This window comes from Thunnus thynnus, chromosome 18, assembly GCF_963924715.1.
Source record: "Thunnus thynnus chromosome 18, fThuThy2.1, whole genome shotgun sequence".
Classification (NCBI taxonomy): Eukaryota; Metazoa; Chordata; class Actinopteri; order Scombriformes; family Scombridae; genus Thunnus; species Thunnus thynnus.
Genome location: NC_089534.1, coordinates 22,991,829 through 23,007,460, shown reverse-complemented (window position 1 = coordinate 23,007,460; position 15,632 = coordinate 22,991,829). Strand labels below are relative to the sequence as shown.

Genomic DNA, 15,632 nt, shown 5'->3' with positions numbered 1-15,632 from the left:
TATTCCCCAATAAATAGAACTTCTTGTTGTTTTGTTTAAAGAATTTAACCTGTTACATGTTTTTACTACTTATCAAAAAATGCATACATGAATGCAGGCCACCAACTCATGCCCTATAAATTATTTTTAGTGCACTGTGGATGAAAAACAAGCAATTTTCTGGTTTTCAGAAAACAGCAGAGTTTGCTTCCTGAAGCAGTTTAAGTGGTTGTCGCCACTCAGCCAGCAGCAGAAAAATATACCCGCGACAGGCTTCATCTCACTGGTTTGAATCAAAGCACTCTGATATCCTCCAGTGCTGCTTCACCTGCTCAGCATCAGAGATTTTTTTACAGGGTGAAGTCACAAACAGCAGACACAGGTCAGTCTGCCACACACAGATGGACAGTCAGTGGGAGACCTGACAGAGGAGCCACAGTCAGTCACAGCCTCTCACTTTGTTCCTCTGCCCTGTGTGGGTTATATTAAAGACACGCCGTCTTTCAGGCGGGATGCTCGCTACCATCTGCAGTTGTCCTTGATTGTTTTGCTGTACGGGAAGTGACGGGGGTCAAAAAGGAGAGAATGCGGGAGGGCTTTTTGTCTGCAGGCCTGCTGTCAAACAGGCAGAGAAAAGATGATTTATGAATAGGAGCATTATCGAGGTTACAATGACTGCGAGGCAGACAGATAAGGGAAGGGAATGGAAATGTCAGCTTTATGTGACGGGTGAGGGGGTGGATGCCTTTATGCTGAACGGCCTTGGGTGTCTGATATCGGTAAGATCGACTCACTTCCACCTTCCCAGGTAATCTGGGCATATAAAACCTGACTTTAGTGGACAGGAAATCGAAAACCAGATCTCACACCTGATTCAGAGCTGCTAGTATCTTAAACAGATCATTTACTAACAATATTCTGAGCAGCTTACCTTCAAACTAAGAAAACATGGCAGCATTACTGAGTGATAACATCGACAAAGCTTCAAACAGGTCAACATAATCCATAGGCGAACATGAGGCCAGTCACACTAAAATGAAACAAAAATGAGATGCATCTTGTCCTACACTTACAATAATTTATTCAACATTACCTCCTACACCTGTTAGGTCACTAATAAACCCAGTTGAATTATTCATTAGCCTTAATTTCTTTGTCAACATACTCGTTTTCACATGCATGTAATAATATGAACCTTCACAGGTTGCATATGTCTATGACCTAACAGTCAAGAGCCTTAAGATATTCAATTCACAGACACATATGACTGACAGAAACAGCAAATCACATTTGAGAAGCTGGAACCAAAGAACGTTTAGCATTTTTGCTTGAAAAATATCTGTAACCTGAAACGATTAATCGATTATTAAAATAGTTCAATAACAATCAACTAACTAATTGATGAACTGAATAATCGCTGAAACTCTACATTGCAGTAAATTGAAGAAATAAATACAGTTAATTATGAATATTTAACCTCCACTTTCTTCTTTTTTTGTTGTTCTAATATAGTATTTTTAGGGGGAGGGGGTCATTTGAAAGCATTGCCCATGATGTTCTAATCAACTGGCAACCAACACAGCTTGAGGCCAATGCAGAAGTTCGTTAAAGTGCAAAACCACCGACAGTCACTAGATGCTGGCTCCAAAAAAATCCCAGACTCCCATTGACTCCCATTTAAAAAGCACCAACTTCTCTCAAGAAATACTAAGTTAATAAGTTTTTCCCATGAGTCACTATGGTCTCAATCGCTAAACTCGGGCCCCCTAAGTGTGCTGATGGTAATTTTGGAAATTATCGCTCCGTTAATAAGATTTGAAGACGTATAATGGGCTTTGATGTCTGCCATGTGGGGGTTGATTAAAAGCTGTGATTGACAGCACTTTTTAGGATTTGTATTTTTCTCAAATATCAATGTCGGTATCAGTCTAAAAAATCCAGTGATTCTTGGCCTCTAATGGAATCAGAGAACAGTGCATTAAAAACTCCATTTCTCAATTAGGCCATAGTTTGTGATTTATCATGAAGTGAGAGAAAACCTGTATAATCATGCCATTGAAATGTTATCATCTCCACTCCAGTGTTAACGGAGCAGTTCCAGGATTTAGTGCATGACGTCCTCAGGGTGCCTCTGTTCATTTCTCTTGCTTTGTTGTTTGTTCATGAAACTAAATGGAATGAGTCTGTGTTAAAAGGTAAATGGGAAACCTGCATTGAGGTGAAATTACCCTTCAGCAGTGGCTACAGGAAATCACCCCGGCCTCTCACTCTCACATTCACTCTTTTTCCGGCTCCTGATACTCTCTGTTTAATATCTTCTCAGATCCTAATCCTCTTCTTCCTCCTCCTCCTCCTCCTCTTCCTGCTCTGTCTCCTTCATTCGGTCTCCAACACACAGAATTGCTGACACCGGTGAACCGCCTCCCTCCTACACCCCGGAGCCCAGTGTCATCCTGATCTGTGTCCATGGAAATACCATCCCAGGTAGTTCGGAGGCGCTGACACAACCATGGCAACAGCTGCCAGCGAGGATGAGAGACACTTCTGTCAAACCTCCAGAAGACAGAGACAAGACGACGGGTTGGGAGGAGGAGTAAAGAAAAAAAAAAAGAAAAAAAAGGAGTGAGCAAGTGAGAAGGCGATGAAGAAAAATGAAAGAATGAGAGAGAGAGAGAGCAAAGCAGGCTCTTCATACTTGCTCGTCCAAACAGATCTGAGACTTAAATCCTCTCCGCGGTCTTGGCTGACACTGTTTTAAGAGCAGAGTTTGACATCTACAGAGGATCTGTCACTTCAAATCATAAATCTGTGTGAAAAACAGGCCATGTGGTTTCCTATATGTAAAAACTGTGTATAGACACTCTAAGAAGTAGCACTTACACTACAGCTAGATTTAAAGATTGTAGTCAGAGCTGGATATCAAACCCAAATTCTTCCTTGGTAATGACTGAAATGCATCCATAACACAGAGTATCAATTAATTGCCAAATATTCAATTCATGAATGAATAATTAATGAAAAAGTTGCAAATAAATGCAGTTATCCACCATTTCCATTTATGTCATTATGTGTTTATCAGCAAATTCTTCCACAGTTTTCCAGACATTTCCTGTCATTCCCAAACAATTCACATATCCAAGAAACTCTTGAGTCTCATCCTGTCAGGTGTGGGAATGCTGGTAAATATACAATAATAATACTGCATGCCAGTAAAGCTCCTGACCTCACTATACGGAACTGATTATAGATCAATTCATAGTTAAAATGATTGTCTAAGTGCGTCAGTGGCAGTTGGGCCGGTAAACCTCAGTGAGTTATTCCACAGTGAATAAACACTGCATTACTCATGCTGTGGGCTAAGTGGCTCGGCTGGCATTGTGTAACTCCTGTATAATGTGGTATCCTGTCTCTTGACATCTTGCTGGCTGAACCCCATATTAACAAATGTGGCTTTTTGCTTGCAACCCCGGCTTTGCTGAGCTATCTATGGCTCGCTAATGCCGAGTCCCGCTCTCATCTTTTATATCGGGATGTGTTGTGCGCTCTCGCTGGCCTCGCTCCTGCCTTTCTGTTCCGCTCTGCTCTTTTCCTGCTCCACTCAACTCCACTCTGCTCTCACCCCGGCGCTGTTCATCTTCACCCCTCTCCTCCGTTCTGCTCTACGAGACTGTCTAGAACTGGCGCGGAGTCAGGATGAAGATAAGACACGCTGGATCTGCATCACGTCACGATGAACAGGGTGAGGGATCGAGGAAATGCATACAAACTGTAAGCTTACTGCAAGTTTATGACGAGTCAGAACAACTGGGGGTTTTTTTAAGCAGTAAAGGAGTTTCTATCTTTGTTATCTCCTCATTATGAGTCCAATCATTAAAGCTGAAACAATTAGTCCATCAACAGAAAATTAATATGAAACTGTTTTAATTTCAGTCTTTTCTCTGTTTATCATCATTTTAAATGAAATATTTTGGGGTTTTAGACTGTTGGTCTGACAAAACAAGACATTTAAGGACGTCACGTTGGTCTGTGAATTTTTCACTATTCAGACAATCTGTTAAGTTAATTGATTAATGTAGACAATTATCAGAAGGTTAATTGATAATGACAACAATCATTTCTAAAGGGTTTTATTATTGGCTGGAACGGCCATGGACCAGTCCTATAACCCTGAATGTCTGTCACTTACTGACTGAGTGATGAAGTTACACCCTTGGTCAGTTGGCCCATTGTTGGAGTTTCCCCATTGGCTGTTGCTCTTTCAAAATAAATTGGCGCAATCAGTTTTTATTATGTCCTGGGGGGGGGACTTCATTTTTTTTGTTGTTGTTGTTAACTCAAACGTAGCTTAACCATGTCATGTGACATGCTACTTCAGTACACTTTAAAAACAAATATTACCGGGACCACTACAGAAAATTGCAGATGAAAATTTAATATCCAGGATTTCACATTATAGGCACAAACACTGACTATCCCTGTAACACATTGGTTACAATGTCACACATTGACCGTACACAGTCCAGCCATATACTAGGTTTTGACCTAGTCTTGTTTTACACCTGAAGTCTCACCATACACAAACATATCAAACAGACACACTGAAAAACTTGCATCTTGGGTTCTACTCTTCACCCACTACATCACTCAATGTAGGTTTGACATAGTTTCAATTAAGTGCTAGAACCAGCAGATACAGATTATAAATGTGATACTGTCAATGAAGATTTTTGTCCCTAAATTAGGGAAAATAATTAGGGAAGATTTTCTTTATTCTAATAGCCCGTAATCATCCGTAATTTACCTGTTGGTTTCCCAGGAAACCAGTAACGAAACCTCAGGAAACGGAAAATGAAAAATCTCTTTTTGCAGAAATTTTAATAAAAAAAAATCTTGGAGGGAATCTCACAATGCTCGCACAACATATTAGCAATTCTAACCAAAATCTATTACATAAGCTCTCGTTTATAGCCATTAGATCTGCAACAATTAGTCAATTAATTGATTATTCGATGGACAGAAAATGAATCACCATTCATCACTTGGAGTCATATTTTTAAGAAGAAATGACTCAAAAAATTTCCTGGTTTCTTTAGTCTCCTATGACAGTAAACTAAATATCTTTAGGTTGTGGACTTCTTAGTTGGCACAAAAATAAGACAACTGAGGTTACATCTTGGGCTTTGGGAAAAGGTGATCGACATTTATCATCATTATCTGACATTTTATAGACCAAACAACTAATTGATTGAGAAAATAACCCACAGATGAATCAATAATGAAAATAATAGTTGGTTGCAGCCCTAACAGCGATTATCCCTCACTGATTTCCTTTTCAAACTAAAGAGCCTCAGTTAGAGAAGGAATTTGAAGCTTTGAAACTGTTAACATGAGGACTGTGCTACTTAATATGGGCAACTCAACATCTGGAAGTTGGTATTAATATTTAGTTTAGTTTACAATTACAGTGAATATCATGTGTATATACAAATACGATCATAAAAAGTATCCTGGGTTGTGTTTCTGCCAAACCCCTCTCATCCTGTTTGCCAGAGCATGCTGCTGTTGCCCTGTCGGTTGCTGAGCTCACAGAGCTGCACACGCCACCATGTGCATCTGTGATGGCGTGGCCCAGTCAACAAGGGTGTACCCTTGCTGACTGGGCCACACCTTTGGTATACAGTTTGCTGCACAGAGGCAGTCCACTCGCTGTATACGGCTGCGGTCTGGTCGTAACCTTGGTTAGTCTTCTTTCCTGGAGCGGTGATTGATTGAACAGAAACAGGAGGGACATATAAGGAGCAACAGTATCGCTGCTCAGTCTCCAGTAACAGCTGCACTGAAATGTTGATATTTTATCTGACTGGAAGAGGAACACACACATTCCCCACTCCCCCTTCCTCTTCCATTTGCTAGTAGAGTAATGGTGTGTGATCAGTGAATGATTACTTCTCTTTTAAACTGGCTGTCGTGGCAGATCCTCAATAAGAGAGGAGATGGAGCAAGACGGCTCATTGAAAACTGAAGAGCAATTGAGTGCTATTACTATACTGTGCAACCTTAAGAAGAGGGACAGGATGGAACATATACGAAAGAAAAGGAAAAAAGAGGAAAAGACTGAAGGGATGAAGGATAAAATGGGGAAAAAAGATACACAGAGCTGAGACAAAATACAGGGAAGACTGTTTCAGAGAAACTTGTTGCGATCTGTGGAGCTGATCCTCTTTCCGAGAGCTACACTACCTCCAGCATGCTCCCTGTCACGCCTTTTTAACCAAACCAATTAGCCCAACACGACACGTTGCTGAAATCCACTGTGCATCGATAAATCACTGTCTGCGCTAATTGCAATTAAAATCCTGAGCAAACCAGGCGAGACAATAAAGACCGCTGAAGCTATTTACTCTTAACTTTTAATGGTGATTGTGTGGGGCTGTGTTTATGTCAAAGTCATATCAGAACAGCTCCAATCCACCCGAGGCCTTGTTCTCATTAGGCATGTGTTTTACTGGCCTGCAGCTTGTTCCGAGGTAAGAGGCTGTGGCTCAGGCACCACTTACCTGGGATCTAATCGATCATATTCCAACATCTGATGTGGACGTCCAGTTTAATTTGCACATTAGGTTGTTTCCTAGACGTCCTTAGGTAGCAGTGTGTGTTGTTTTTCAAGGTACACATGAAATGAGGGATTGCTTTGATCAAAAGAAATATGTGGTGTACTAAATCCTCCCTCTACTAGTGGAGGCACATGAATATTCTACTACAATTCATCAATTTCAGAGATAAGAGTCTATTATCACTCCTCTGTATCAAACAAATAATGTTGAACGATAGCTGTTCTCTTCATGCTGTCTACAGTAACACAGCCATGCTCTGGACCAACAAAGAGCTGATGAGGAACAGCAGGCTAATCAGGTGAGAATGAATGTGTGCTTTAAGCTCACATGTAACCTCCCAGCACTGGTCCCTGCGGCTGAAATAACCATCAGACTGAGAGTGCCGCCACATCTGGGTCTCTCATTACACAGACGCAAGCAGCCTCAGCTATAAGATTAGCTGAATAGATGAGTAAACAATAGTGGTCGGCTGGTTATCGGATCCGAAATTCAGCATTTTTACAATTATCGGAATTTTTTTTTTTTTTTTTTTTTAAATCTGATTGCCGATAAAATAAATTAATTTAAATATACGCTATTTGGCACTGATGCAGCTGCCTCTGTCTGTCTGTAGTCATCGCTCTGTGGTCTTGAGCAATGTCCCACTGACAGCACAATCTGATTGGTTACACGTCATGAGTAATGACCTATCAACACTGAAGGCTACTGTGCTACAGACAGGCACAACGGAACATTCTCAATGTGTTGGTCAAGTAATAAAGTTGTTCTATATACTACAAGTGTTGCTGGAGTTTTGACCTTTTTAGACAGAGGAACATATTTGCAGACTGGAGCAGCTCTGGTGAGTGAGTGGAGTTGTAGTGAAGTTGCAATAAACATTGCAAGCCTCTTAGCTGAAATTCCAAAAATACCACAATTTTATGATCTATTTCTATGATGACAAGTATGCCCAGTTTCCCAGTTACATCACTGAAAATGTCCAAATAATGCATTTTGTTGCAGTGATATACACTTAACTCTAACAAGATTATAGAGTTTCTTGATGTAGCAATAGCTATATCTTTGAGTAACGTTGGTGGAACTTATTTTAGCTACCATATCGCAAATGTGACATTACTGTTCCTTATTGTTCCTTATGAGTTGGTGTTTTTACATGTTATAGGTAGCCAATGGTAGGGCTGGGCGATATGACCAAAATCTCATATCCTGATATAGGTCATTTCATTTCAATTCTTGCCAAGCAGCATTTCAGGGACATTCAGAGGGACCTTGGCCCGCCACAGCACAACCTAATCCAGGCTGTTTCAACAAGGTGGAACACAACGCTCCACATGCTGCAAAGAGTGCTCAAGCAAAAGCTTAACATCTACTCCAGCGAACATGGAGGATTTGCATGTCCTGCTGCTCACCAGTGGGACATCGTGTCCAATTTGGTCGAAACTCTCACCCCAATGGAGGAAGTGACACTAGAGGTGAGCCATAACTATTCATCAGCGTCCCGCATCATTCCCTGTCTGACCGTGCTGAAGATGCTATTTCAAGATGATGAAGGGCTCTCGACACAAGGCATCAGAACACTCAGGCCAGTCATGAGGGAAAGCCTGCTCAAACATTTCTCAAAACTAGAAGGAACAAAAACTGTGGTGCCGGCATGTCTCTTAGATCCGAATTATAAGATTCTCCTCTGGCGCTATACTGACCAAGGCCAAAGAATGGCTGAAAGGGGATGTGGAAGGTGCTACACAAGAGACTAGTCAAAAAGAGGGAGCCAGTGAGGAAGAGCAGGCTGCTGCAGAAGGGACCCATGAGAAAAACAGAACTCCCAAAAGGCAACGTAGAGAACAGAAAACTTGTCATAGCCGCATTGAGGTCTCTGCTACGGCCCCACACAGGTGAGCCATTGGCAAAAATCTGTCTTGAGGATGAGTTACATGTTACATGCTTAAAGGCATTTCAACAAAGTTTTGTGTTAGAGTTTGTGTTATTCTAAATTTTGACACCATCATTTTTACTGCAAATGTATATTGGTTCCAAATATCGGTTATCAGTCTCCTTACTTATAATTGGTGCTGATATCAGCCCTGAAAAAACCATATCACATAACCCCTTGTAAACCACTAATAGTAATCAACACTGTGCTAAAAAGGTCCGTGTGTGTGAAAAAAGCAGCCTACTCCTGAATTGTTTGATGCAAAAACACAGATGCATCAAGAGCATACAGAACCTTTTTGTTATTTAGATGATGCTGTTATTCACCTTCGTATAAATGAGAATCAGACACAATTGAAAACAGAAATTTGAAAACAGAACCAAGAATCAAGCCTTTGTTAAATTCATTAAATCAATGGGAAAGGGATGGCAAAAAGCCTTGCAAGCATTTCTTCTCTCTTTACAAAAAGGCACTCAAAGGCCGCAGGAAGATAAGAACAATGCACCCACTGGCAGCTAAATAAAGACCTGTGGATTGCCTTAAATAAGCACAAAACTGCCAGAAAGCATGAATGTTTCAATCCTTTGAAGACTCGAGCGGATGAGATGTGACAGCCACCACAGTGCTTAAATCCAAACAAGATATCCAGACCAGCCACCCCGGTGATTCACTCACTCCAGAAATACCAAGTTTCCCCGTTCTTGTAGTAAAATTCATCAAAAGACACTCAAAACTGTTGGAGTCTGCCTGAATCATAATGCTGCAGTCTGACACAAAACACCCACCGCCACCTGCACTCTGTAAAGACACACTTCAAGACAAATACAGTTTGTGGAATCATTCATTGTGCTCGTAGCTAAACAAAGACAATGTGAATGAACAAATGTGTCCAAGCCCTCAGTCTCGGGTGGTGTGGTGGTAGGTTTCATGATGATAATGATGAGTTCAAGCTTCTATTAAGGCTACAAATATTGTCATTTTAATTTTCAAATAATTTGACAATAATTTTCTTCTATTAGTTGATAAATCGTTTAGTTCATGTAAAGTCAAAAAATTGTGAAATAGTGAAAAATCCCCATCACAATTTCCCAGAGCCCGAAATTACATCTTCAAATGGACTCAGGGTCCAAAACCCAAAAATATGATATTATTTCTATTTCAATTTACATTTATAAACTGAGAAAAGCAGCAAATCCTCACATTGTTTTTGTTTTTCTTTATCTTAATAAATGACAAAACTATAAATATTAAAAATGCATTTACAATTATGAATATTATAAATAAATATAAATAATAAACTATTAATTGATTATCAAAATTGTTGTCAACTAAATGTTTCAACTGATACTGGATTTTTGAAGCTGATGTCAATATTTGAGAGTTTAAAACATCCAATTTTTTGATAAGGATTCCTTAAATTTGGTCATCAAAGAGTTGTGACCAAGGCATTTACAGAGCGGGACATTTTTCATATTAAAAAAACAAAACAAAACATACCTGTCATTGCTCTTAAATGAACTTAACTATGTATGGGAACATGGTTTCTACGTCACCTCAAACATATGTTTGGCATTTCTGTGCTGCAATTTCTTGTTCCTTACAAGCAGATAATCAGATAAATACCAATATATCTGTACTTTAACAGCAACTACTGAACCATAGTTCTGATCCTTAAATTACACATGCAGAGAGGTTGCATCATGGAAATCAACAACTTGAGTCAATAAGCCCACAGGGAGGTAACATTTTACTAACACATCCTCAAATTAACATGACCCAGAGACACATTTGCTGGACCCGTGTGATATCGACATCACTCAGTAGTCTTACAGATGCCAACTGAGGACCATTACAAGAAGATGTCAATTGCGAGTTTAAAATCTATTCAGCACTAATGTGAAGAACCATTTCATTTTGATTCATAAAGGCATTAGATGCATTGTTGCATTCATGGGCTATTGACAACTTTATCTACATGCCCACATAGCACAAATAGACAGCGGACAGCCAGAGAAAGGTCAAAAAGTATGGGTCAGTGAATAAATGTCCAACTAAATGATCCCAGGTGTCTATCTCTTTCTCAGACTTCTTATTCTCTATGACTTCCTTGCTCATATTTTTACTCTGGAATGTAGGATTGCCATATTGCAAAATGACAAACTGGACCGGATAAAAACAAGAGCTGTTTCATAAATTAAAGAGCCCATTAGCCTTCTTCTTCAAGACTGTCTTGCTGAGATGCTGAAGCACAAATGCACCACAGTGCTTGTGTTCCAGCTGGAGCTTTTTAATGACATTCATTCATCTTAGTCCCACCATTTGCAAACTGAAGTCACATTCATATTCAAAAGGCAGGCTCTTAGGGACTTTGGAGGAACGAGAGACACTCTCAAACCTGAATAATGGGGCCAGTTCAAGGAGGGGCAGTTAGAATCTGTCTATCAAATGTCACTGATCCCTCATGAACCTGTAGGATACACTATCTAATTTGAAGAGAATATTACATCAGTGGTCTAAGTGGTAATAGTTCATTCAGATGCTACTTTTAAACGAGGGTCATCTTGTTTTGCTCATGTATGTAATGCCTGCTTACAGAGAACTGGGTGCACACTCTTTGGTGTTTGTTCAAATACTTGTTGAATAGAGGCCGTTTGACTGATGACATGTTACGTTTGGTTGGTCGCAGTTAATGAGCAGCTTGACGTGACATTAAATGTGAAACTGTTGAGGCAGGAGGACGATGACAACCAAATGCTTTTGGAAGCCATGCATCTGGTGGAAAGCTTTGTGTGCCATTATTATCAGCATGGCTATTGTTATTTACCACAGGACAAGCAACACAGTGTGGGAGGTGTGAAGCACACAAAGCAATTATCTTTAATTGAGGCAGAGAATCACACCATTAAATGACTAATTTAGTTTTTCTTTCTAAACCGCACTCTTCTGAAATAATTGGCTGAGCTTTTGGGAATTAAAGGTTATTTGAACATACAGCTCTGACACAATAATATATCATCTGTGGACAAAAATCAATAGTCAACCTCAATATCAATATTTTGACAGCTTTGACGGCTGCACACAGATAATAAGAGAAGACTAGATTTCACTTATACATTGGATTAAAGGGTTTAAAAGGTAATTTTCCACTTGTTTCACCCAACTGAGAAAAGCCAAAGTCCATATACTGCTGACTGTTCCACAACCAGAACAGAAGCCACATTGTAAAGTTGAACAACTGGCCAGTGCCTCCTTTCCAGTTTCCTGCTATAAGCTTTCCTTGGGAGGCTGAACAGTGAGATAGTCCAATAATTGGAGCACACAGTTGGTTCCCTTTTCAATGTCACATTGCTAGGTATCAGTATCTCAGGGTGAATCTTTTCCACTCCCTGTATTTTGTTGACAATTTTGACTACTTCAATTAGTTTGTTCAGAGAAATGGGGAAAGAAAGGCCTCGTGTTTGAGCTCAATGGCCTTCTTCACTGTTTGTGCTTCCACAACAGGCACAGATGACCATCATATCATCAAGAGCCACACGCACATCCACTAACTTTTGCAGGTGCTGGGTAACAAAAATCTGCAAAAAAAAAAAGAACATAAAATACCTGCACATTGCTGTCCTGTTTGTATTTCTTCTATAACTGGAAACAAGGTAAAGATTACCATCTAGCCACTGCTTGGATGCAGGACTTCATGGACAAGGCACTTAGCCACATATTCCGAGTACACCTTCAATGTATGCTTAGGTTTACTGGGTTTTGTCCAACAGGCGTCCCTGTCACTTTACCCAGGTAGGTGACCAGTTAGACAGCTCTTCTCCGGTCTTCACTCGAGTGTCCAAAACATACAATTGCAAATAAGATGATACAACTTCAAATTCAATCATCCAACTTTGACATACAGTGGTTTGGTACCAGGTATATTTATGAAATTCCTGAAGTTCAAACATGGTGTATGTTATAGGCAGCTAATTACTAGCATTGGGTTCAATGAGGCCAGCCATTCCTCCCAATCGCCCTATGCCAAGACCCCACCTACAAACTCCAAGATACAACTACTCTCTGCAACTTTTGGTCATACTGAAGTGACTCTCATTTTTTGTAGAAATACCCAAACAAAAAGGCAATCAGCTGGGGGACACCGTAAGCCTCAAGAGATTCTCAAACTAAAATCCCAAACCAGACACCAAAGATCCAAACAAGACAGAGGATGGCATTGAGACAAAGGCCCCATCACCAACATTTCCTCCAAAACTGTGAGGGCATCAAATTACCATCACTTCAGCATGAGGACACATTTATCCAACGGCAAGGACTATTTCGCTCCCCATTAGCACATAGATGGAATGAAACACTACTTTCTATCTCTTTTTCCTGTTTCTTCCTTCCTCTCGCTTTTGAAAAACTGAACTGATGCAACTGATAAAATACATGACATTTCAGTTGCAAAATAAATCCACTGTCTTGTAAGAAACTAATAATGAGAAGCTAATAATTGATGGTTACTGTGATGTTCTCCCATCAATCACTTAAGCCAATGGTAATCTCTATTCACAATAACAGTGGTGGTTAACAGCACCTTAAAGTGCTGATGTCACAGGGGCCAACTGTGTAGGTGGAAGCCTGTGATGTGCCCAAACTAAAGAAATCGAGCTGTCATATCTGTATCTGTATGCCTCATTATATGAAATCCCTCAGGGACACATTACAAATACCTCATATCCTTTGTATTGCATTCTCCTGATAATCAATAGCGAGCCTGAGGCTTGGCGGTCAACGAATCAAGTTTATTTATCACATTTAATTATATGAGGTACAATCACATTGTAATGTAATCCCACCAGTTCCTTCAATTTGTGCATTAAAAATAGTTTAAATATAAATATCCAATACCTAAAATACCTTCTTTCTGACTGCAGCTGGGAGAAAAGGCCATTATCCAGGTGGTTGGGATCCTTAATGATTCTCCTAGCCTTATTCCTGCAGCGCCTTGTGTAAATATTCTTTAGGCAGGTTAGAGCACCACCTATTGTATGTTCAGCCAAAGGAACCACTCTTTGCAGGGCTTTGCGGTCCTATTCGGTGCTGTTTCTGTGCCAGGCAGTGATGTTCCCTGTCAGGATGCTCTCGATGGTGCAGGAGTAGAAATTCTTCAGCATTTGAGGGGATACTCAGAATTTCCTCAAGCGCCTGAGGTGAAACACTCTCTGCCTTGCCTTTCTCACCATTGAGTCAGTATGCCGTGCCCAGGTCCTGCCCTCAGTGATGTGGACACCAAGGTACTTGAAGCTGTCCACCCTCTCCACCGAGGACCCATTGATAAGGGGGGCATAGTTTCTTTCCTGCTTCTTCCCAAAGTCCACTATCAGCTCCTTGGTCTTGCTGACATTCAGAAGTAGGTTACTGTCATGATCCCAGCGGGTCCAGTCCTCTACTTCCTTTAGGTAGGCCTTTGCCATGTTATCTGTGATCAGGTCCGCCACAGCTGTGTCGTCAGCCAACTTGATGATGGTGTTGGAGTCGAAAGAGGCTACACAGTTGTGTGTGTACAGGAGTACAGCAGGGGGCTCAAACACAGCGCTGGGGTGCTTCGGTGTTAAGGATGAGGGTAGAAGAGGTGTGTCTGCCTACCTTCACCACCTGGGGTCTGCCCATCAGGAAGTCAAGGATCCACATGCACAGTGAGGTGCTTAATCCCAGGTCCTTAAGCTTTGTGACGAGCCTGGAGGGAACTATGGTGAATATGATGGGAACATGCATGATATATTCACATGAAAGAAAAACTATTTCAAAGAAATGCAGATTACCCACTCTACTTGACAGGTTCAATCACACACAGTGAGGATGAAACAGCTGTGGTCCTTTCAGGATGCTGAGGCTAGATGTGATTTCTGAAGCAGCCAGACAAATAGTGGCGCTTCAATGGGTCCTCCTTTAAGCTGATGGGTGGGGAGACGATGAGCAGTGGTCACCAAACCCTCCATTATAATAGTGGCATAATACAGCGACTATTTTCAATGCTAATACCTTTGTTGTGGTAAAAAGGCTGATTTCAAGATTTCAATTTCAAGAGGGCCATTTCCACCATGGTATTCAGGAATATTCATATTTGTTTGATATATATATATATATATATATATGACCTATTTCACATATTGTTGATCATTTCATGTGTTAAAATCAACATCATACATCCTAGTACCATCACACTTTACTAGCTGGAGCATTTTCCACATTACACAGTGGCTGATTAAAGAGAAAAAAAAATAGGCTTCCATTAAAAAAAAGTCTTGTAACTGTAAATGGTAACAAAGGATTTTGTTTTTATATTTTCCATTTAGAGTTCCCTAAAAAATACTGCATACTCAAATACACACAACTGGTTTCATAAACTAGATCTTTTTTTAAATTAAAACATTTGAAATGGGCTAGAAAATGCTGAGAAACCTTGTCGAAATATTGCTCTGAGGACAACTGGTGATAAGATTTATAAATAACTTTGAAGCTAAAATTAAGCAAAAATGACACCTAGTAACACAAACATCTTCATCCTTGCTGCTCACCTGGATGAGGCTTCAAGTCATTACAAGTGTGGTGTGTGCTGATGACATGTTCCATGACACGTGACAATGTGTTAGTCTCATTGAGTCAACAGCAGTCTCCAAGCTGTCCTCCACTGGAGTGGACACTGCTTACTGATACAAATAGCTGCTCATGAATCCAGCAACAAACAGGAAACAGATGAGCTTTTTAAATCATGAGCCTGTTAAATCATATCATACCCAATCATATCAAAGAATCTTTGGCATGCATATATTTGTTCGGCTTTATCAACAAGGGGCTCAAAAGTGATTTTAAACAATAAAACAATACACCAGGCACAGCACATATTCAAATGCAACTGGTAGGACTGAAAGGATGCTGAGTATTTGCTTGGGTTGTTAAAAGGCTATTATCCTTGGCTAACCTCATGTCAATAGTAGATCAATCTCTCGTTATTGATCTTTCCCATGTTTCCTCTCATTCTAATAATGATATACACTATATACTCCCAACTCATTACTAATGCTTCATGGCTCTGGGGAGATGAAATCACAGAAGTAATTCTGCCT

At 40.3% G+C, this 15,632-nt stretch overlaps 1 protein-coding gene across 1 annotated transcript in view; it reads right to left on the bottom strand.

Annotated features, from left to right (window-relative positions):
• aven (apoptosis, caspase activation inhibitor) overlaps positions 1-15,632 on the bottom strand; it is a 37,065-nt gene that overhangs the window by 5,265 nt on the left and 16,168 nt on the right. The gene's annotated exons all lie outside the window — the stretch shown is intronic.